Below are 22747 nucleotides of genomic sequence, written 5' to 3'. Positions count from 1 at the left end.
ACAAACAATATTTTGTACCTTGTTTTTCTTACTACATTTTTTTTTATCCTAAGAGATTTCAAGGTCAGTGTTCCTGAAGAAAGATAGATTCTAATGTTTCCCACAGTGAAGAATTGGCTTCTTATCCATGTCTCTTGAAAGAAAAGCTTTTATATGCAGTAACTGACAACAGACCAGGCAAGAAACTTTGAACTTGAGGCCTCCTGGATACAGGCAAATTCCTGTGTTCTTTCATGGACAGCATACAGATCACATTTGGCTTTTAGTTATGTTACAATGGAGCTTTTAGATCCGGGATTGGTGTCAATACCGAATTCTCCAGGATTGTTTCTGCTGTGTTCATTCCTTTTAGCAGATCTACTTTGAGGCACGCATGAGTTGATCTGCCTCTGGGTACTGTCTGTAATAATGTGAAATGTCTAGTTTTCCCAATTTATGCAGAGTTTGTAAGACTTAAAATTACATGTTTTTCTTGGCTCCTCTGAAAGTAGCAGCAAGTTCAAAGCAAATATATGGAAGGTATTCATCTCACATGCTCATTCAGCTTTATATATGCCTGCAGCTACGAACACAGAGTAGGATCACAGAATATCCTGGACTGAAAGGGACCCACAGGGATCATCAGAGTTCAGCTCCTGGCCCTTGCGCATGGCACCCCAATCCCACCAAGTGCCTGAGAGCATTGTCCAAACGCTTTGTGAACTCAGGTGCTGGGACCATTTCCCTGGGGAGCCTCTTCCAATGCCCAAACACCCTTGGGGGCAAGAACCTTTTCCTAATACTCAATCTGAAACTCTCCCAAGACAACTTCAGGCCATTCCCTTGTGTCCTGTCACTGGTAACCAGACACAAGCTTAAGTGTCTGCCCCGTCCCTCCCTTCAGGAAGAAGTTTGCAGATTCATGGGGTCTCTCCTCAGTCTCTTCTCCAGGCTGAACAGACCAAGTGACCACAGATGCCCCTCAAGGCTCTTCCTTCAGATCCTTCATCATCTTTATGGCCTTCCTCTGGGCACTCTTTAATATCTTTATATCTTGTATTGTGCCACCCAGAACTGCCCCCAGGACTGGAGACGGTCCCAGCCCAGAGCAGAGCAGGACAATCCCCTCCGTTTCCCAGCTGGCGATGCTGGGCCTGATGCCCCCCAGGACATGGTTGGCCCTCCAGGTTGCCAGGGCACTGTTGACTATGTCCAGCTTAACATCAACCAGGACCTCCAGTCCCTTTCCATGGTGCTGCTCTCCACCCTCTCACTCCCCAGTCTCTCCATACATCCAGGGTTGCCCCATTCCAGGTGCAGACTCCAGCACCTTCCCATGTTGAACTCCACGGAGTTGATGATTGCCCAGCCCTTTGATTCATTGCGGTCTCTCTGCAGGGCCTCCTTGCCTTTGAGGGAGTCAACAGCTCCTCCCAGTTTAGTGTCATCAGCAAAGTTTTTTAGTGTGCTTTGCAGTCCTGTGTCTAGATCATGTATAAAGGTGTTGAGGAGCACAGGGCCAAGGACGGAGCCCTGTGGAATCTCATTACTTTCAGGTCATCAGCGTGATGTCACCCCAAACACTGTAACACTTTGTGCCTGACTCATGAGCCAGTTACTCATCATATGGGTGCATCATATGATGTGTTTATCTAGCTGTGAGCTGGACATTTTGTCCAGAAGGATCTTGTGAGTGACAGTATCAAAAGCTTTACTGAACTCCAAAAAAATTACGTCAACTGGTTTCCATTGATCAGCCAGGTGGGTTACCTTGTCATAAAAAGAAATTGAATTTGACAAACAGGACTTTCCCCTCACGAAGCCATGTTGGCTGTGACAGATTACTGCGTTGTCCTTCAGGTGTCCAGAATATTCCTAAAGCTCCTGGGTGATAACTTGATGGTACCAAGGCATCACAGGTAGTAAAGGGGCTGAGTAGGAAAGATGCCCTCCTTGATTTGTTGCTCAGTAACAGAGGAGATTCGGAGACCAGAGGAGGTGATTGATGACCATCTCGGCCACAGTGACCACAAAGTGACTGAGTTTAAAATCTGTTGACAGGAGGAAAGGTGACTTAACTCTGGACATGATGAGAGCAGACTTCTCAGGAACTAGTAATGAGGTCTCTGGGAAAACATTTTAGAAGGTACTAGAAGTTCACCAGTGCTGGCCACTTTTTGTGCACCACCTCCTAAATGCACGGGAAATTCTAAAATGTTGAAAGTCAAGCAAGTAAGGCAGAAGGCTGGCTTGGCTGAGCAGGGATTTTTTGGAGCTAAAGCTAGAAGCAAAAGAACTTATATAGCCAGTGGAAGCAAGGGCAGGTGACATGGGAGAAGAATAGAGATGCTGCTGTGAGGAAGAAAAATTCATGCAGCCAAAACTTGGCTGGAGTTGACACTCACCAGAACTATGGGGGACAGTGAAAAGAGTTCACTTAAATCCTTAATGGTAAAAGGCAGTGCAGAGATAACATTGGCCTATTGCAGGATTAGAATGGTCACCTCCCAAACAGGGAGAGAGACAACAGGGCAGAGGTGTTTGATGCTTTCCTTGCCTCTGTCTCCAACACTGTCAATGGGCGAAGGGGGTCCAAGTGCCCTGAGCTGGAGGACCATGACTGTGAGCACGACTCCCAGCTGACCCTGAGCCTGTACAGCTTCTGTTGCTCCAGCTGGATCCCTACAGATCTATGGGGCATGATGGGATTCATCTGGAAATACTCAAAGAGCTGATGATGTCATCAGGAGCCTCTCAGTGATTTTTGAACATTCTTGGGAGTCCATAGAAGTCTCAGTTGGCTGGAAGCTGGTGAACATTGTCCCTGTTTTCAAGAAGGGCAAGAAGGATGACCCTAGAAACTATAGGCCTGTCATCCTCCCTTCAGCACCTAGTGAAAGTATGGGGAAGTTTATTTTGGGAATTACTGAAAACCACCAAATTTGGAATGTAATTTTTGGGCAGAAAAGAAGCAATATTGAAAATGGAATGTGGAGACTGTCCATAAATGCAGAGAAAGAAAATCAGTGATTAATGTTCTCAAATGCAAAAGCTTAATAAAATGTAGAATTGTCCAGATGTTTATATGTAGGATCTATGTCCAAATGTATTTTACAATTATAAAGTAAATTTTACAATTATAAAGTAAATTATGTGTGTACTTACGTCATATTTATGTCAGGTTTCATTTGGAAGTCTATTTCAGCCTTTATGTTTCAAATAGTGTTTTTAAAGAAAAGTTAAAATCAAGAAATGTGTTAACCGTGATATACCTTTTATTTTTCTCCTGATATGTGGAAACGGACTCAGCTGAAAAGCCAGCTATTCTTTCAGCTTTTTCAATAGGAAAAAAAGCAGCCTTCTACATCTTCCATTCAAATTGATGCACCCTTTCAATAGATGCAAATACCATCATACAGCGGTCTGAAAAGGCACTTAAAGATTTTTTTTGTTTGTTGTTATTCAAACTGCTAATGAGTTGGCTGAAATACATACTGGCTGTGGCAGCTTGATCTGGGTGAAATACTGTATCAGTCTTCTCTTGTTTTCAAAACATAGGGGCAAAATGTGACTCCTGCCCACCAAAGTAATAAAATCACAAGAGATGTTTTAGCTTTTACCTGAAATTCTGACTCTTGCTCTTATTTCACAGTCCTTTGCTTAGCACTAAGGCTAAGAACAAAGGGCCTTTTTGCATGCAACTTGACTCTGTTCTGCCAAGGTGCTTCATGTTTTTTCCCAAACTGAATTTTTAAAAGCAACAGACCTGTAAACTGGTGGTCCTGGTTCTTGGTTTCAGGATGTCTTCAGAAAAGAAAAGCAGTAGATTTGCTTTTACTGCAGCAGTGTGTCACAGCCTGGAGGTCTTCTGGGTGCCATGACCTTCCCTCAGTGAACCGTCTTTAAAACCACTCCCTTGCCCAGGGTGCACAGCCACACCAGCGTGATCAGCCCAGCTGAGAGGGTTGCTGAGGCAGCAGAGCCCAGTGGCTTGAGTGATCAGCTCCATGGTGTGAGCTGCCTAGGCAGCCCAACCAAGCAGCTTCCTTCAGGCAGCACAGGAACAGAGAACAGGAGACAGTCTTCTGAGCTTCCAGAGCTTCCTTTATGCTCCAGGAACCGGCGACTGAAAGACCTCGAAGTCTTAAGGTGCCGGAGTTTTATAGGGACTTAGGGAGGCAGGGTTTGCCACTTGGGCCTATAGGGAAAGCAATTAGGGAAAAAACCAATCACAGAAGGGATCCAAAGTCGAGTTTGTCTTAATTCTTTTTCTTGTTGTTCATCTGGGTCTTTGGTAGGTGTAGAATGTGGTGACATAATGCAAGGCTTCACATTTTTTCCAGGAATCCATTTTGGTCCTGACCCTGTGGATACACAGGCATACCCTCTCCCCCAAGTTACTAATGGGAAAGGGCCCCTGATTTGTTTGGTTTCAGGGTCCTTGATTAGCACAGGTGGCTTCTCAGAAAGCTGGACTTGACTGGAATTGGAGAAGTGCCTGATGATGGGGGCTTTTGGGCTCCAAGAATGAATTGTTTAGGAAGTTTATAACATATAGAGCCTTGCACATAGAATGATTACACTCTCAATGGGTGATGATGTTTCAACACACCCACACTGCTGCTCAAGGACCCTTTTGATGGTTCAATGGGCTCTTTACACAATAGATTGCCAATAGGGAGTGGGGTATGCCAGTTGAGTGTTTCCCATTGGTCCAGAAATTGTCTGAAACTTTTTGAAGTGTAGGCAGGGCCATTATCAGTTTTAATGTTTTGGGGGATTCCCAGAGTGGAAAAGGTCAGGAGAAAGTGGTGCTTTACATCTTTTGCCTTTTCATCCACATGGGCTAAGGCAAAAATGGCTCCAGAGAATGTATCTATGGTGACATGAATGTACTTGAGCCTTTCAAAAGGAGCATGGTGTGTTACATTTGTCTGCCACAACTGCAAGCTTTCTAATCCTCAGGGATTAACCCCAGATCCAATGGATGCTAGGGTGAAGATCTGGCAGCTGGGACAGGAGCCTATGATTGCTCTTGCTTGTTCCTTGATAATTTAAACATTCAAACTAGAGCTGGTACGTTTTGATGGAAAAACTGACGGCTCAGCTTGGCTTGGTTAAAAATGTCTGGTAAAGTAGTCTGTACAACACCTGCTCTCCAGTTACCCTCTGCTATGGGTCCTAGAAGGTCAGTGTTTGACTTCACATGCATAATGGGACAAGGTTGCTGTCGGTGGGAGAGAAGATAGACTAGTTTCGAGAGCAATTTGGATTTGACACCTCCTTTGTTAAAGAGTGTTCTGCCCTTTCAGCTATACCAGCTACGTAAGCCGAATCCATGACCAGATTTAAGGGTTGGTTGAACCTTTCAAAAGCTCTGATGACAGCTGCTAATTCTGCAATTTTTGGAGATCCTTCTACAATTTGGACATCAGACTCCCACTCCTGCATCTCAGGATCTCTCCAAGTCATAACTGACTCATGAGATCGACCTGAGCCATCAATAAAAACGGTCAAAGCCTTTAAAGGAGTTTGACTTTTTAACGACTTTGGTACTAAGTTGAAAGTTGCATTAAATAGTTTATGTTGAAATTTGCCCTGGGTAGCTGTCAAGGGTGAACTGGAGGTGTTCATTGGTCTAGAGCAGAGTGCCCAGTCTACCTAAAGTCAATGGGAGATATATGCATGTAAAGTCACACCCCGCTAGGGTCGAGAGGCAATCTCTAGCTCTTATAATGTGCTGAGCTATCACTTCTTGTGGTGTTGTCATGCTTTTGGTTGGCTAATGGAACATAAACACCCTGTGGATGCCCCATCCCTGGAAGTGTTCAAGGCCACCTTGGATGGGTCTTGGAGCAACCTGGTCTGGTGGAAGGTGCCCTGGCCTGCAGCAGACGATCTTTAAAGTTCCTTCCAACCCAAACCATTCTGTGATTGATTCCACAATTCTTCCCAATGCAAATAAAAAGCAAGACATTTTGGGTTGTAAAGGAAACAGGCTGCTGACATGCAGGAACTTAAAAAATTTGAATATCCGAAGAAAAATCAGTGTGCACTTGCTCTATTAATTAGTAGTAAATTAAGAGAAGTTTAGAGTGTGCAATACAAAAAGTTGGAATCCTACCTAAGGACTAACTGGGAAGCTCTGTAACTGAAACTACTTGGCACACTAAGGCTTCTGCTTGCACAGTAGGACAGCCTTTAGCACCTATGAGCACCGATATGTAGTCCTCTCATCTCTGAAAAGAAAAGGGAATTCAAAGCATGATGGTTCTCTTCTGGCATCAGACACCTTCCTCTGTCTTTGTAGCTGCAAGTCTGTCAGTCATCTGTCAGATATTTTCCTCTCCTCTATTAAAAAAAAAAAAATCAGCAGATACTCTTTACATCTTAAAACACTGCCAATTGTGCAGAGTTACCAGGTCAGGATAATTCTAGGTGTAATAATCATAGTAAAAATTACACTGGGGATGGGGGCTGGGTTTCCTAGAGCTCCTGAAGAGCTGTGCGTTGTGGAGGATGAGCTAAGATGTGCTAACAGTGATCTCAAAGAGAAGAAGAGCTGCCAAATAAATGAGAATATACCTCTTCTGGAGTTTGTATAAACACTACTTTTTTTCCTTTGTCCCTCCTCCACACTGTCTATAGCAAGGTATTTTGGGCCCTGTTCTCCCAATGACACAGAGTCCAAATGACAGAGTCATAAGTGACTGATACCTGTTCTTTTGCACAGGAGTCATCTTTGTTTCCTTTCTCTGTGCAAGTGTCTGGGATGGCTTGTTGACCATTCCCTATGGCTTTGTGTGCACCATGGATAAGTATAAAGTATTTGTCAATAGCTTCAATGTTTAGAGGGGGAAAACTGAGTCTTGCATTTTGATCCTTGAAATTAAAATCTCAGGAAAGCATTCTGTGTAATAAGCTTCTGTATAGTAAGATTTATTAAACTAATGACTGCTTCTGTTAGAGGGAGTATTTCTACTTGACAGGAGACACTTTCCACATACTAGAGTTTGTCCTCTCTTTTCTTGGATTCCTCTTTTATGTTCTGCGTGGTTTTATACATCATTTTGGTGCCTCTTTATGTATTCATTTTCTACCCTCTCTTCAGTTGCTCCATCTTTTTCTCATTTTTCTGTCCTTCTCTTTGGTTTTCACATGTGCCTTTTCTGTCTTTGTCCTGTATGTGTCTCCAGTGAAATACCAGCTCCTGTTTTTTTCCATGTTTCCTTAGATGAAGGGCACTCTGGCTACTTGTCATTGTGCATGATGCTGCCCCCAGCTTGTCATGGAGTACTTGCCAGAAATTATCACCAGGACATACAAACTGAGTGTTTCATAGAGACTGTGAATTATACTCTGCACTGATGAATTCACAGGGTAGTGAATCTTTCCTTTACACTTCAGGGGGATGAGGTTAAAAGTCTTGCAGCTGAGTTAGTCTCAAATAATGTTCTGTTAACAGTTCCTGCTGTATTTTAACATATGTATAACTTGACATATATATGAAAATTGCTGCATTAGAGCTGTAAAAGGAAGTATGTAGCTGTGCAGTAACTGGGTAGGCATAGGTTTGCAGATGTTAAGTAAGAAGTTTGTTTCATACTCTTTGTAATTACTGAGACAATTTTCTAAAAGGTGCCTAACTTGCTGCATTTACAGTGTTTGTCTGCAATTATTTTACTGTAATAGCTGAAGCAAAAGGAAGGGAAATAACATTCCCAGTACTGGTGTGTAACAATCACAGGAACAAATTCTTGGATGGGATTATAAAAATCTGGCTGGGGTGCAGAAATATTTGCTGAGCCCTCAGTGAGGAAAATAAAAGTTCTCATTTGCCAGAAGCCATTGCACTTGCATTTTACTCCTAAGAGCAACAAAATGATGTGCAGTGACTTTCTGTGTGACCGCACCTGCTTGTGAAAAACAAGCATGTGTTTGAGAGGAGCTAGAACAATCACCATGTCTTTGGTCCCCAGTTACATTTTGAGATCTGTATGCCTTTCTTACAGAGGCATCTTCATTAATAACTGTATTCAGTACAGTCTCTGTGGCTTAATGCCGTTTGTGGTGAGGTCACAGGTGCCTTGTGCTCTTTAGCTTGCTGCCCTCAGTGACTATTTCTTTTTCCACTGGAGTTCTGACTTAGCATCTTGCAGCTGGCTACTCTTCAAGCACCAGAAGCAATATCTTACCATTAATGAAGTACTTTGATTGTTTAATCCCAGCCAGCAACAAAGCCCCACACAGCTCTTCATTCACTCCCCTGTGGTGGGATGGGTAAGGGAATTGGAAGAGGAAAAAACCACAAGACACGTGGGTTGAGATAAGGACAGTTTAACAGGAAAAACAGAAGGCACACACATGCAGAGAAAAAAAAGGAATTCATTCACTGCCTCCCATGACTGGGCAGGTGTTTAGCCATCCCTAGCTGAGCAGGGCCCCATCACAGTAGTGGTGACTCAGAAAGATAAACATCATCCTTACTCTCAAAAAAATTCTGTTTTTTCTTCTCCTCAGCTTCATATGCTGAGCATGACGTCATATTCTCTGCAATATCCCTTTGGTCAGTTGGAGTCAGCTGTCCCATCTGTGTCCCCTCCCAACTCCTTGTGCATCCCCAGCCTTCTCACTGGTGGGGTGAGAAGCAGAAAAGGGCTTGGAGCAGTGCATGCCCTGCCCAGCAGTAACAAAAGTATCCCCAAGTTATCAACACTTTCCAGCACGAATCCAAAACACAGCTCTATGCTAGCTACCATGAATAAAATTAACTCTGCCTCAGCCAAAACCAGAAGAAGGACTTTGTCCTTGCTAAATCAATCCTGAGCTATAATATCATTAAACTGGTTAATCAGGCCAAACAGAGAAACATCTTAATCATGTTAAAATGGTAGTTTTGGAGCAACTCTGTTTCTGGTTAATTATGCAAGAACTGGTACTAATTAGATTTAAAAGTAGTGTGGTTTAGTGATTGATTACATAAAAAAATTATACATGATGGAATTACGTAAACCAGAATGCATTTCAATGGGGGGAAAAGAGTTGTATTTATGCAACAACTATATAACAGGGTGATTTTGCCTTGTAGGGAAAAGAAAGTTGTATTATTCTGTATTGTGACATTAATGTGAGGTTGTTTTCTTTGTATCCGTGCTTGCATGGCACTGCTTGCCCACTTCTCCAGATACATATACAACTGCTTAGATCCTTTTTTCTTCCACTCTCTCATTTAATCTGCTCACAGGGATGGTATGGATTAGGAGCTTTGGAACAAATGAGACAGTAGTTTGAAAGACACACAGCTGTAATTCCCTTCAAAGAACCTACTGAGGTTGTTCAAAATATCACTGATTTTTGAAGATGTTTCTAAAACCCACTAATTCTTTGACTTATGAAAAGAACAGTATAATGTGTGTTCTTCATTTAGCTTTTCAACAACCTTGCCATCATGAGCCACTGCATCAGGAGGCATCAAGCACCCAAACATAACTTGACCACGATGCCCAGATAACCAATGTATGCTTGTCTCTATTTAAAATGGATGTGTTTTCTGTTTTAAACAAATTTCTGCCCTATCAACACACCTTTGTATGAACATATATTCAGTGGGACTTTGCCTTTTCATCACTAGTCATAACAATAAATACCAGGTTCTTAGATGCCAAGTCATAATTTTTGTAATGAGTGGGGCAGGATGGAAGGTTCTTTTTTATTTTCTCCATTTTTCTACCTAGCACTTTGACCAAATCTCTGGGTGGCACACCACAGATTTGTGACACAAGTAGGTAACAACCTGGTAGTATACACAGAAACTGGTGATACATCAGGGATGGGCATTTAAACATTTATAGCCACTGCCTGCTGGAGAATGAATGACAATTGCTGCAACGAATACAGCCCTGGGGAAGGACTATTTTGTTGCTCTGGAAACATGGTCAGAGTCAATAACTAGCTGGAGAGCAGAGCTGCCAGCACTTGGGTGGGAGGGAGGCACTGACACAAGAAACAGAAAAGAAAGATTTGTGTAGGTCATACTTTACCACAATGAGGAGCAGCAGCTGATCAAAGGTCTGCAATTCACAAAGTTTTTCCATAATGGGTGACTGTATGATGCCAAGATGAATATCCACCACCTGGTAGGTAATGTGTTAGCATTCCTAATTTACTATTTCAGTCGAGGGAATAGTGGCTCTGAAGTGTTATTTAATTTCCTTTTTTATAGTGGAGTGGTAGAAGCAGGTTATGGAATGTCTTACATGAAATATGAGTATGATAGTCTGGGCAGAAGTGAAGGAAGTGCAGTTTCAGATGCAGAAGAATAGGAGTGGCATTTGCTTTTAACTGAGAGCAGAGGCACAGTCTCCCAGAGGTGACTTTGCATCCTGCCTTCTATTTTTGCAATGAGTTTCTTCTCTGTCATCAAGACAAAATCATTCATGATCTGCTCCCCAAAGTGCCTGGGTCAGGTTAATGGTTCAAATTCTAATCTTTCCCTCCTGTTGGTACACTGTCCTATATATCTGGACAAGCCATTGTGAAACAAATCAAACTGGTACCTCCTGCACTATTCTGACCTCTTTCTCCTTCCAGTCCAGTGTGTGTGTTTCTTTGCCTGTCATTCCCGAATGATGGTAAGGAAGAGCATCAGTCTGTACCTGCATTCAGATGAGCTCCTCCTAACTTTTCTGAAAAATAGCTTTAACACCAGGCTTAGCACAATTCTGTGTTTCTGTCATCTTGGCACAGGAAAGGCAGTGTGTCTGTCTGTTATACTGATACTGTGCAGCCAGTCTTTTCCCTCTGTGAGGGTATCAAATCATTACTACAATGGGAACTTGCCTTCTGCTTTTCTCTGTGGTGACATTACAACCCATCAAATGGCAGTCTCTGAGAAACCTGTGCTGACCTGGAAGTTTCCACCAGATATTGTGGTGGAGTAGGCTTTGTCATCTGGAGGGATTCATACAATTTGCAAAAGCCAAGGCCATTAACTCTGTTCTTTACTATGATTTTTTAAGTTATTTTGTTCAGAATATAAGTTGTCTTTACTATCTGTAGGTTCCTGAGTATCCCCTTATAGAGTCTTGAAAAAAGTGTAAATGTCATGTTTACCACTTTCTAATATTCAGGTACCAAAGAATTTTTTAAGTGGTGATGTACTGAAGCCACTTAATTGAACTATTTCATTGTTTGTCTTTCTTTAATTGCTTGGGAATAAGTGTGGCAGTTGTTGCCTTTTTTTTTTTTTTTTTTTTTTTTTTTTTTTTTTTTTTTTTTTTTTCTTGTTCTGTAAGGTCTTTAGTTGTTGCCTAAGTTTGGGTTACCACTGTTGATATGTACACCCTTAGAGAAGAGTTTCTGAAATGCTGGAAGCTCATCCACTGTGAGCACATACACAGACAACTTGCCTGCCTTTTGACAAGGCCATGTTTTCTGGTATTCCTTTTATACCCTGCTGATCTGCTGGTGCTCTATGTTCTCTGACAGCCTTCCTATTCAAGGGATATTGAAGTGATGGCTGATTATTCTTTTCTTATGTCCCTTTTGAGATATTTCTCTATCTCCCTAGACCTTTATGCTTACGTTTTTCACATTTCTTCTATCTCTGATTACGATGCCACCTATTTTAATTTGTAATGCAACTAGAATTTTTCAAAAGGTGTTTTTTAACAATTTCCTTAACTTTTACTGTGCCATTTGCTCACATTGTCTAGTTTTTTCTTTCGATTGGGTTTTTCTTTGTAGGATGTTTCCTCTTTGTTTCCTTCCTGGGGAAGGAAGTTGCTGGTTGTGTTAAACATTGACATCTTGGTCAATACTGATACTGGCATTAGGAGTGGCTGCCTTACTCTGTTCTTTTTCCTGTCTCCAGTATGATAATTAAACTGATGTCCTCATTACAGGTTAGTCATTTCACATCCTCCATCTCATGGGTCTCAGAGTTCTGGTATTTGTGTGGAATGCAATTTACTCTGATCCTTTATTTTCTTACCTGTGCATCAATTAGATGGCCTTTACCTGAGGAGAATTTTTGTGGCAACAACAATATGAATACCAAAACAAATTCCCTTCCACATCTTCCCTTCTCTTCAAGAATTCCATTCTCACTATCACTGCTTCAAAATGAAAAGTTTCTGTGTGCATGAATGGGCTTATTGGTTGGAAAACCTCTAACAGTGGGGGATCAAGGTCTTAAAAAGTTTCCATGGAGCAAGCAAAGGACTGGGTCTTTCTTTCATTAAGATCAAATGGATTAAAAGTGTGGAGACATAAAACTGTGCACTGGGGAGATACAGATTAAAGAATGGTTGGCAGAGAGCAGTAATCAAATTCTAGCCCAGCTAAATCTTCTTTATCCCCAGCTAAATTTGCCTTTTCTGTGCTATGTATGTCCAATGGTATATTCTATTTATAACTATGACACTTATGTGTCCATTTTGTAATCGCTTTGTAGTCCTGAGGAAACTTGTGAACATAGAGGAAGTGATGACCAGAGCCACAACAGGGGGGAATGACATGAAGCTGATTCAGGGAAGGTTTAGGTTGGATATCAGGAAAAGCTGCTTCATCCAGAGGGCTTTTGGACACTGGAACAGGTTCCCCAGGGCAGTGGTCATGGCAGCAGCCTGACAGAGTGCAAGAAGTGTTTGGACAATGCTCTTACATCTCTGAGTTTTACACAGGATTTCCACCCCGTGCACTGGCAGAGCATACTGTTTGCAAGAGCTGCTCAGTCGAAATACATAGAAATTACTTGCAAGTAGAGTTTTTGAAAGAAAAGACATCAATAACCACTAGAAAGTTTAGAAATTTGATTAATTTTTAATTATTAAGAATTTTAAGCTGTGCAGTAAGAAAAAAACCCTTTGTAATTTATCGAAAAAACTTTTACAAGATAACTGTTTTTATGACTTGGAAAAGCAAATAACTCAGTAGCGTATTAAATTGTAGTGAAATTAGCCTACCATTCCAGAATAAGCAGATGAAGGAATTAATATGGTGAACGTTAATACTGTTTTGATTAATGTTAAGGAAGCATGATATTGTGAGTTTCTTACTTAGCGAGGTGTGTATGGCTTCTAAGGTAAAAATTTAAATGCAGAGGTTACAGAAATCATTGCTATGATATTTAATTTCTAAGACAGTCAACTTACTCCCCACTATTCTCCTCCCTCACTGGTCTAAAAGACTTACTGAGTTAACAACATATTGACTGATGCAGATGATTTTAAATAAATTAGAAGCTGGCATCACCTATAAATAACCATAAAAATATAAAAAAGTGGAAAAAAAGTAAAAATGTAAAAAAAAAAGGCAGAAATAAAAAGAATTACAAGTGGCCAAAGCTGTTTTGTAGTTTTAGCCAAAACCTGGGCAAATGTGTTAAATCATACCAGATACATTTTTGGGATGTAGAGAACTGTCAAAGAATCAGAAAGTTCTATATGAATACTTTGTGCAGGAGAGTGGTCTCATGGCAACAATTTTCACTTCATTGTGCTCATAAAAAAAATTCACCCAAGATCAACTATCCATCCCATTTCAGGACAGGAACAGTGCCATGCCAGTTAGACCCTGAAAGTAATAACAATAACTAAGAGAACATAAACCCAGGTGTGGCACCTGGGCAAATATAGGGAACCCATCACTGTAATAGCAAAAACACAACACCAGGTGGTTGAATGCATCTTGCACATTTTTGCTCCATATTTAACTATGTCAGTGTGATGATGAGACCTATAAGTGTACTGAAGGGGCTATCTAAAAGGTTATGTGACAGTCACCGCCCAGAAATATCAAAAATTAAACAAAAATAATAGACCTTTATAATAGATAATGGCTCTTAAATTAGCCAGAAATCACATGATCCAGGGTGTATAGGTTGCAGCTGAACAAGAATCTGGGTAATTAATTAGTGCTCTGTGATACAGACATGAATTTAATACTATCTGAACTCTTCAAGTGCAGAAGCACTTTTAGATAGATCATGCCTTTGGGCCTCAAATTAAGTTTCAGACTCAGTGTGTGCTTCTGTATATTATTAGGAACATTGTCCAAATGCCAGTTAGTGACAAGCTTGGAGTATCAATCATTTCTCTACAAAGCCAATTTCTTTCAGTAAACGTCTGACTGTCCCCTGGCATGGCTGTGACCCCTCCCATATGTCCTGTCACTGGATCCCAGGGAGAAGAGATCAGCACCTCCCTCTCCGGTTCTCCTCCCCAGGAAGCTGCAGAGAGCAGTGAGGTCACCCCTCAGCCTCCTTTTCTCCAAACTGCACAAACCCAGACTGTCCAGCTGCCCCTCACAAGAGAGCTCTTCCAGCTCTTCCACCAGTTCCACTGCCCCGCTCTGGGTGCATCCCAGTGCCTTTGCATCCTTCTGACATTGAGTGGCCCAGAATTGCTCTCTACAGCAATACAGCAGCACAATCACCTCTGTTGACTGGCTGGCTATGCTGTGTTTGATGCACCCCAGGATGGGGATTGCCCTCCTTTTGAATTTGGCAACAGCTCATTAAGTTTCACACTGATGAAAATTGTCCAGTTCCTCCTCCAATCTAGATTCCTCTGTGAGGCACCTTGTCCCTTAAGATAGTGAACATCACCTCCTGGTTTGGTAACATCAGAAACCTTAGTAATGGTGCATCCAACTCCAGCATCCAGATCATTAATAAATACATTGTGAGGGTTCACATATATGTTATTCTGACAGCTTTTCACACAGGGTGTATCATCTTTTCAGGTGCTGTTTTCATGTGTGAGCCATGTGAAGTGTGAACCAAAACTTAAACAAATTGTATTTTTTTTTCTTACTGGTGTGATATGAATTTTTGCATCAGGCTTTTAGGTTAAGAAAATATATCTAACTATTTCTTTCAAAGTTCTGCAACCTTTGTCCAAAGGTTTATGTGAGCCAGTGTACAGCTATTTTTCTCCATCTCTCCTCTTCCTTTCATTCTCCCATATTGTGTTTACATGAAACAATTCTGGCAGCTCCAAAGTATGTTTGCTTTCAGGTTTGATAAATCCTTTTCCTCCAAGACCTCTAGTAAGTAACTCTGTTTCCTTAGAGCAGTGTATCTTGTCAAACTTACTAGTTATTCAAGAAAGATACCACAAAGTTTGTTTACTATATGAATAGATTTGTGAGTCAGACACCAAGAATAAACCATACAAATTAATTTCAAAAATTCAAAGCTCTGCACTCCTGCTGTTATGAACAATGCTAGCAATTATTCATCTCCCATGTTAGAATAGTCAAATAAAATAGTTCAAAAGGTGGAAGATTATTCAGTAGTTCTATTTCAGTAACTTGCACAATATTGTTTCAAGGGGTTATTTTTAAAATAACCAGTAAATTAGTCTTATTTAAGATTTATCTAAAATTGCTGCATCTATTGGATCAGCAATCTGTCATAAAAACAATCTAAATAAACCTTGTACCTTTCTTCGAAGTGCGGAGAATTGCAATTTGGGGAATTTCTTCAGGCATATTTTGCTACCCTCTTCTAAGTTAAACCTTGATGAGGTCATTATGTGGCCTTCAGAAGTGACTTTTCCTCAGCTTTATGTTTGAGCTCGTAGTGTCAAATTGAGCCTGGCATGTTTCCTGTGTAAGTGGTAAAAGCACAAAAGGGATGTAATCCATAAGTGAAAATCTTCTATTTCTCAACCAGTTTCTTCTCTTTTCATCATAGATCAGTACTACTTCGGTTTCATTTCTCTGAGTGGACTTGGGGTATTTTTTCTTTTAATATGCTAGACCTCCAAAAGACACTGCAAGTAATAATGCATATAAAAGTAATGGTACAACAGAAGGAAATTACTGTAAAGCAAACTACCTATACAGTGGAAGAGAGGGAGACACAGAGATCCCTAAAGTTTTTATAAACCTTGCTATTATTGCTTTTTGAGCAGAGAGAAGCTTCTTGAATGTTACATGACTAAGTACAATCAATAGGTAGCAGGTAAGATATAGGAGCTGCTTGCAAGGGGGCTTAAGCTAGGAGTTAGGAATGCAAAAGTTCAGGGGTAGTGTAAGACAGAAGCAAGAAAAGTGGCTTCAATGTTGGGGGTCAATCATACATTTAAATGTGGATTTCAACCAGCTGCAGACATCAAGGACATGTCTGGATGTGGGAAAGAAATCACAGATTCTTGTCTGTAAGGTCTGTAGTGTAATTTGGGGAGGTGAGTTTCATTCAAAGGTTATGGTATGGTTAAAGCAGTGCAGCTTCCATGCTCTGTTAGAGGATGTGTTTAAATTGCTACAGCAGTGCTAACACCACTTGAGCCTCAGCCTGTGAAGAACAGACTGTGTTGATGTAGCTGCAGTTTTTCTGAGGGTGGCACCTGCACAAATGCAGAACTCCCCCACCTGCCACTGTAATGGTTTAAGACAAGTTTTACACTGTGTGATTCTTCTCTCAGACTACTGCCAAACATCAGTATAGCACTGAATCACAGAAGCAAGGTTCTCAAGCTGTTTTCTTGCCCCAGAATAGGATCACAGAGAGCTGTGACTCAAGGTGAGCTTCTCAGTGTGGTGGTGAAGGTGCTCCCCAGACAGTCTTCTCTGACATCCTACTCCTGGTGGCTCCTACAAGGAATTCCTGAAGTCCAACCCTGAGGTCCCTCTTGGGGCCGCAACCCAGTGCTTCTCCTGCTGCCTCCAGACAGCAGAGTTCATCATATTTCAGCTGTTCTCAGAGAAAGCAGCTCTCATGTCTCACCTTCTTCTCTGAAAAGTGGGACAACCTTTCCTTGGGAGGGCTTTTTTTATACTCCTTTGATCAGTCTGCATAAAGTTTTTCTTCCTAGAAAATCTGATTGGCTTTATTGCTCCCCTCTGGTTGAATACTAACTTTTTTGTCAAGAACTTGGAAAAAGTGCAATTCCAAGTGGCATGTGCTACGCATTAAAAAAGCTTAATAGGAGTATAACCAAGATAAATATGGGACAGTTGGTAAGAAATACACTTAAAATTGTACTCTTTTGGCAGAGAGCCTTGCTGTCTGCTAGTAATAATCATCAGCTTTTTATGGATCAGCTTTTTATGGATAAAATAAAAAAACGTTCAGATTTGTTGGTGAGCAACAGACCACAAGCACACTTTCCAAACTCATGGTGTGTCACACTGATAATATGAAGTTTTGTTTTGGCATTCATAACATAACTCTATGGTTATTTTGGGAGAGTGCTCAGAATTGTTTGGAATTGCCACACCATGGATACTGAGCTAGAGCTTCAGCAGCTCTTTTTAATTTCACTCTAACATTTCAACCATTGCTAATTTTCTCTATTTGTTCACATTACTTTCTGTGATTTGGAAGAACTGAAGGGAAGGCACAAAAACCCCACCCAAAACAATGTAATTATGAGAAATTACTAATTATATAAAATATGTTCTTGTATGCCTTTTCAAGTGTATGGACAGTCTAGTCCTTATAGAAAAATTCTCAACATAAAAGATTTAAGAGCTAAGAAACTTTTGCATCTTAATTATTCCCTAACGACTTGCCTCTTCTTTAGAAGACAATTATGTCTTTCAAGAGTTAATATATAATTTGTGACCCAGTAGAAATGAAATTTTAATAAAGTCACTCAAAAAAGAAAAGAGAAACACTTGAGATGGTGGGATCTATGGAGAACTTTATATTCTAGTTTTCGTTTTTAGTAATACTAAAACAGGAAAACATTTATCTTTGTTCAGTTTAAGTTTCCGTCAGTATGAAACCTGACAAAAGAAGTAATTTTAATAAATACTGCAAAGAAGAAGTCTTTTCAAGGGAAAAAGTGCTGGAAGCAAACATGCAAAGTGTCTGCTGGAGTTCTCCAAATGCAAGTTTGAAACCAGGAATTTTCCAAATGAAGCAAAGGCATAAACTGTCCTGAAATAGAACAAATATAAATACAGTCATGCACTTGTCTAGCTTGTGATGCCTTGAGAAAAGATTTTTTGCAGGCAATTAATGTAATTATTCAGAAAAAAAAATGAGGAATTCCACTCTATTCTTGGTGGTTATTCAGATTTTTAATTATGAGAAATGCTGTTCTAATTCAATATCATATAAATGAATTACTCAAAATTACTTTCAAAAGACTCTTCTATGTACACATGAAGTTCTGTATCATCTGGGTCTCATTATAGATCTCATCCCAGACTAAAATTCTCTCCCGAGGTTTAGATCTCTATGTTCTCAAAAGATGGAAAGAGAAGTTCAAGAGAGAAAGGTTTTTTCTGGTATACACAGAATCTGTTTTGCTAAAATTTGGTTTGCTGATGAATTAGCAGAGTTACTTTTGAGATCCTTTCAAATAATTTCTACAAAATCAAATAAAAATTCTATTTTGGGTGTATTTCCTTAGATTAGAATGTATACTTTTCATTAATTTTTGATTTTTTCCTGATTTTATTAGAGTATCAGCTTTAAAGTCTTTGTAATGAAAAACTGCATTAAACTTCACGAAATATTTTGTGCCAAACTGCTTTCCACAAAAATATACTTTGAATAAGTAAATGAAGACACTGTGGTTTGTTGACCCTGTCGGGATGCCAGATGCCCACCCACACACTCTAGTTTTCTGTTCCTCATCAGGACAGCTGGTAGAAAATATAATGAAAGGCTCATAAGGCGAGATGAGGGCAGTGAGAGAGATCACCCAGCAGTTGCTGTCCTGGGCAAAACAGACTCGACTTAGGGAAATTAATTGAATTTATTACCTATCAAATCAAAGTAGGGTAATGAAAAATAAAAGCTACATCCTCAAAACATCCTTCCTCCACCTCTCTTTCCTGGGCTTAACTTTGCTCCTGAATTGCCCACCTCCTCCCCAGAGCGGCACAGAGGTTGGGGAATAGGGGTTATGGTCACTTCATCACATGAGGTCTGCAGGTCCTTCCTCCTCACACAAGCCTAATACAATAGCTATAAAAATAAAGAATATAAACCCCACTAAATTAATTAATAATTAATAAATAAATGTGTAAATACATATTTAGAGACTTACAGACTTTAGTTTCTGGTGAGTTTACAGGCTGACATGTTTCAAGGAAAAGAATAAATGACAAAACTTCAGTTTTGGGCTTTTGATAGGCAGGAATTTTATCACAGAGAGACTTATTTAAATGTTAACATTTTGTCATCTCACATTGCCCACAAGTCCAAACATTTTGAAATGTGTAAGAGGCTTTCCCTGCCCACATCATGCCAAACAGGAAGACGAAAAACCACAGGAATGTACCTGTTAGACCTCATTCCTAAAGACTGTCTGTAAAAATATGTTACAAGGAGACCAGCTTTGCACCCAGCATTCAATCTGTGATCGTCTGAAACCATTGCAAAAGCACAGACACAAAAGGGGGGCCGAGAATATAGGTACATGACTGGCACCAAGCATTTTATGGTTGCTGCTACAGGAACTGAGCTGTCTTCTGTGCTCAGGACCTGGTTTAGCAGATGATATGGAAGCCAAACCTCACTGCAGCTAGAGGAGGTCTCAGACCCTCCATAAACATTCCGCAAAATAAAGCCAGCAGTGCTGCAGAGCAGTTGAGTGGGTCTTCAATGCATGGCCAAGGTGTTGAGGGGCTGGCAGACAACCATTCCAAGAAAACACATTAAGGCTAGGAATTATTCACAAATAGGGTGGGATCCAGCAAATGGGAATAAAACAAGGATTAGGGTAAGTGAACAGTTGTGTGTTGCATGTCTACACCAGGGAATAAAAAAACCAAAAATCGCTGTGTAGCAAATACCTCCCCCAACATCATCTTACTCAATCATTTTTATTATCTGGTAAAGTTACAAATATTAGCATTGTGTAGGTTGACCCTGACTGGCCACCAGGTGGTCAACAAACTGCTCTCCCACTGCTCCTTCTCAACAGGATTGAGGGGAGGGGGCAAAAGTGACAGAAATGTCATGAGTCAAGGTAAGGAGAAGGAGACCTCTTCCCAAGTACTGTCAAGGCAAAACAGACTTAGATAAATTAATACATTGCTAATTAAAGAGACTGTGATAAGGAGAAATAAGAACAAATAATAAAAAACATCTTTGCCCCACCCCTCTGTTCCTTCTGAGCTGAACTTCATTCCCAAATCCTTTACCTCCTCCCCATGAATGGCAAAGAAGTTTGGGATATTGAGGGTTGCTGTCAGTTCTTACATGTCTGGGCTTCTCCTTCTTCCTCATGCTCCTCCTTTGCTCCAGGATGGACTCCCAATCACTTGGCATAATCCTCCTCCATTGTAGGTCCTCTCCATAGGGTACAGTTCCTCAGGAGCAGACTGCTCAGGCTTGAGTCCCCCATGAGGTCCCAGGTACTGCCCTGACCCTGTGTGGGCTCCTCTCCAAGGGCTGTAGCTCCTGCCAGGAGCCCGCTTCATCCACTTTATTCTCCATGGCGTCACAGCTTAGTTCAAGGCTGCAGAGAGATCTCTGCTCCCCCAGGGACTCCCACAGACTGCAGGGGCACAGCTGCCTCACCATGGGCTGCACCACGGGCTGCTCTGGCACTGGAACACATCCTCCCTGCCTTCTGCACTGACTGTGGGTCTGCAAGGCTGTTTCTTTCACCTGCTCCTACTCAACTCTCATGGCTGCAGCTGTACTGCTGTAATTTAACATTTCTTTGATGCAATATCCCAAAGTGCTGCCACTGTTGCTGATGGGCTCAGCCCTGGTCAGCAGCTGGTCCATGATGGAGCTTTCTGCCTCTGGACATGATGGCCTGATGGCAGCTTCTCACAGACACCATTCCAACGTCCTCCCCACCCAAGGGTACCAAAACCTTGCCACACACTCAAGCCCTGCACAAGCTTGAGTGTTCCTTGTCTGAATGTATCTTGCCACTTTTCCCTCAGAATCAGAACTGGGAGATCAGAGATGTCATGCTTTGGTGATGAGAAATAGCTTCTCCAAGGCACGTGGCCATTTCTTCTCTCTCCTTCACTCATATGAGGTAATTTGAATGTACTTGATTGATTGTTTTTTCACTTTTTTTTTTAACTTCCACTTACAGTTTCCACAGTAGATTTCTGTGAATGTAGGCATGTGAACAAAGATATGTTCCTAACATTATTCATCTCCAATATCCAGTATCTCATTCATCAATGTCCCTTTCTTATCTGATGAAAACTGTTTTAAGTGGTGTCCTACAGTGTTGAACAGTGCTCAGCTGGACAGCTGCTATTCCAGCAAGCTGTCTGCCTGGACCTCTCCCACAAAGGTCATCACCCAGCCTTGCTGTCATAGCACCAACACGTTGACCTTTTTTTTCTTAGTCATGTGTATACTAGAGATCTCCTATCTAGTTCTGTGGACAAAGATTTTTGCCTACAATATGATTCATTGAAGATAATATGAATGTGTCATAGGTCTGTTCTGAGGAAATCACCTCATTATGCAGTATTCTTAACAAGATCATAAAAGCCATTTTCCTGTTCAATGGTTCATTGCCCTTTTTGTAATTATTAAGACAAAAATACAAATTGTGTAGTGTAAACAAAGTGTCTGTGGCAAAAAAGGGGAGAATCCATGTTTAAAATTAGGGCCAGAGAAAATATTTTGTATGTATGTATAAATGTTTGCCAAAAGACTTTCACTTCTGAGATCTGATCTGAGATAAGCTGAGAGAAAAATACATGCCACTGTAATGTCATGTTTCATTGCAAATTGTAAAAATAAACAAGTCTGGACTTAGTCAGAATTACTCCTAGCACAGCTGCTGTGACCTCCTACTAAAACAGGAATGACACACCACGTTTTTCAGATTCTAGTGATGATTACAATTGAGTCAATACAGAGCTGGATTCATACTAGCATTGAATTACCAGATAATTAAATTTCATAGAGAAAGTATGCAAGCAAAAACCAGTCAATGCCAACAATTTTTAGTCCAAGAAATTCAGAAATTCAGCTGCTGTTAAATTTTAAACATCCTTGAAAGGTCAGAGTAAGAGAAAGTCAGCAGCGGTGACAGAATATTTTAGAGCTGCTTCAGATCTGAAAGCAGTACTGACATGCTTTTGTATCTTTGGGGTTTTCTACATGCACACCTTTTTTTTCTATCTGTAAGCTTTCCTATATGGAAAAGGAGGCTGTAGATCAACAATTTTATCAGAAGACTGCTTAGGCATTGCATATGCAGAAGTTTATTACCTTTTTCATGTGCTTATTTTATCACATAAATATAGGCATGTCTACTTCTCATTTTTTGGATAAGGAAAAGGAATGTTCAGATAGGTCCCAATAAAGAGGGGTTCAGGCAACCAGGTGCTGCAATTTCTAAGTTCTGGAAGGTTACCTCTTGATGTAGGTGGAGACAGAAGAGAGGCTGGCACACATTAACTGACAAGATGGTCTTCTTTTGTAGTGGGACAAACACTGAAAGACAGGAACTTCAGTACCTGTCAGTACCAGTACCTGTCCGAACCAGTACCTGTCAGAAACAGGTTCTGGTTCTGAGGGAGCCCAAGAGGACAACACAATTTTCCTTGAAACTTTAAGTGGATGATTCCGGCGTTCCACTGTGGAATACTCAAATATGAGACAATACATATCTTTAGTTCCACACCTCATCTTATCTTTGGGTTGCAGCATAGCACCCTTTACCCACAGCCAGGCTAGGTAGCTCCCTCGGGTCATTCTTTAATACAGACATCCACAAAGTTCCAGGCAGCAGGCCCAAAGCACTTCAGAGAGCAGAAGAAAGCTGGAGATTTTACAAGTCATCTTAGTAGCATCCTCCAGGGTATGGCTGGA

Source organism: Prinia subflava, chromosome Z (assembly GCF_021018805.1).
Source record: "Prinia subflava isolate CZ2003 ecotype Zambia chromosome Z, Cam_Psub_1.2, whole genome shotgun sequence".
NCBI lineage: Eukaryota > Metazoa > Chordata > Aves > Passeriformes > Cisticolidae > Prinia > Prinia subflava.
This window is presented reverse-complemented; position numbering follows the sequence as displayed.